The sequence below is a fragment of the Asparagus officinalis genome, chromosome 7 (assembly GCF_001876935.1).
Source record: "Asparagus officinalis chromosome 7, Aspof.V1, whole genome shotgun sequence".
NCBI lineage: Eukaryota > Viridiplantae > Streptophyta > Magnoliopsida > Asparagales > Asparagaceae > Asparagus > Asparagus officinalis.
This window is the reverse complement of record NC_033800.1, coordinates 8,543,708-8,546,199: the sequence shown is the minus strand read 5'-3', so window position 1 is coordinate 8,546,199 and position 2,492 is coordinate 8,543,708.

Below are 2,492 nucleotides of genomic sequence, written 5' to 3'. Positions count from 1 at the left end.
GTACGGCCGCCGGTGGAACCTCAAGTACATCAGAAACATCTCTTTTGCCTTCTCGCCCTTAGCGGATTGGAGGAAGGACGGCTTCGGCGTCCTCGGCTGCTAACGTGGTGTGACGTGCAACTTCTAGTGGGGTCGGGGGGTCGACCGAGCGCTCGATGAAGTGAAGGAGTAGGAATGTACGTTGAGGGGGGAGACGCCGAGGAGCGAAGGGCTGTTGTCTCCGGTCGTTGTGGGAGTTACTGAGCTTAGGTTGTGAAAATGACGAAGGAATTATAAAAAACGTGAAGAATAACCCAAAACAGACTCCACCACACCCTGGTGTGGTGTCTGCCATGAGTGTGGTAGAATCTGTCCTGCACCACACTCTCTGCCACACCCATGGTGCAGGGTGTGGCAGACTCGTTTTTAGAATCCTCCTTTGTATGAGAATCCTCCTTTGTTTGGGATTGTGTTTTATTATAAATAGGACCACGTTTTTTAGGATTTTTAAGGAGAGAAAAGGAGAGAATTAGCATTGTTTTGAGCACTTTGAGATGGAGATATTGTGAGGGAGTTGAGAGCTTTGGTTAGGGTTATATTTGAGTGATTTTGTGAGTTGTAACCCATTGTATTTCTCCTCCATATAGTGAAATCTCCCCCATCCTCTCCCCGTGGACGTAGGCAATTGCCGAACCACGTATATCTCTGTGTTTGATTTGATTTGTCGTAATTGGCTTGGTTTGTGCAAGTGTGTGGCTTTCTTCTTCCGTGATCTCAAGTTCGTTGTGTGTGCGTGCAACGCTTCCGCATAGGCGCGCGACAAGTGGTATCAGAGCTCAGATTTCAGATCTAGGGTTTTGGATTAGGTGGAGGAAGATTCAGTTGGAAGCTTGGTTCTTGGAGTTCTAGGCTTTGGTGTAGTTAGGGTTTGAAGTTGCCGATGAAGATCTCGCTTTCCTCGTGTGGTTAGGAGTTCTATTTGGAATCCAATCTAGGGTTCAGTTGGGTAATTTCTTATTCTTTTCAAAGTTTGGATCATTCTCTACAATTTGGAATTTGTGATTATGGGTGAAGAAGTTGGTGAAAGCAACAAGATGACAGGCACAGTTTAAGTGGGTTTTCAGAACACTAAGATTAGTGTAGTGAAATATGACGGCAAGATCAATTTTGGTTTATGGATGAGCGACGTACAAGATGCGCTCAATGCTCAAAATCTGGAGGAGACCATCATGGTCGATGTGAGGCCACCTAAATATGAAGAGGCGATATGAGAAAAGATGAATCGAAATGCTTGCGGGGTGATCAGGTCCTGTTTGGAACAGGAGCTGAAATACGATGTGATTGGGGTGACGTCTGCAATGAAGATGTGGGAGATTCTCAACAACAAGTATCTCACGAAGAGTGTTGAGAACAGGTTGCACTTGCTGCGAAGAGTCCAGAGGTACCTCGCTTGCGGCTCATGTGAACAACTACACTAAGTTGTTGTCGGACTTGGCGAACGTGGATGAGAAGATCACAGATGAGTACAAGGCTATTATTCTTTTGGGCTCCTTACCGGATGAGGAGTATGATACCTTCGTGCTTACGTTGCTGAACGGGAGATCTTCTATCACTTATAGTGAAGTGACTAACGCATTGACGAACTATGATTTGAGGAGGAAGGATAAGGAGACTTCCCGCGCTAGTATTTCAGGAGAGGCCTTGTCGACGAGAGGTAGAAGCTCATATTAGAAAGGTGGAAATAGAGGGAGGTCAAAGTCAAGAGGTCGTCACCAGCTTGGAAAGAACCAATGTGCATTCTGTAGAGAGAAGGGACATTGGAAGAGAGACTGCCCGAAAGTCAAAGAAAAGGAGAATAGCAAGAATAAGGGCCCGAAGGCCAATGAGGTGAATGTTGCGAAAGGCGATGATTCCGATGATTCAAGCTTTTCTCTTTTGATTACTCCGAAGGTGAACCATTTGGATGCATCTGAGTGGATGCTTGATTCTGGCGCTACTTATCATGTGACTCCTAGGCGAGATTGGTTTTCATCATTTGAGAGACTCGATGGGGGTGTTGTTGTCATGGTAAATGATCAATCCTATGGCGTTTGTGGGATAGGTACCGTGAGGATTCAGATGCACGATGGAGTAGTCCGTGAGTTGAAGGAGGTGAGATTCGTTTCTCAACTTAAGAAGAATCTTATCTCAGTTGGGGCTTTGGAGGCGAAGGGATTCAGGGTGACCTTTGAGGATGCTGTAGCGAAGGTTACTAAGGGATCTTTAGTGGTGATGAAGGGAGTCCGCAGTCATAATTTATACTATCTGAAGGGGAGCACCGAGATTGGCCAGGTTGCTTCGGCTATTTCAGAAGCGGACATGAGCAGACTTTGGTATTACAGGTTAGGGCACACAGGAGAGAAGTCACTACAGGCTTTGTGCAAACAGGGGCTATTGAAGGGAGCCAAGAGTGGAAAGATTGAGTTCTGTGAGCACTGTGTTCTTGGCAAGAAGACGAATGTGAAGTTCGGGAT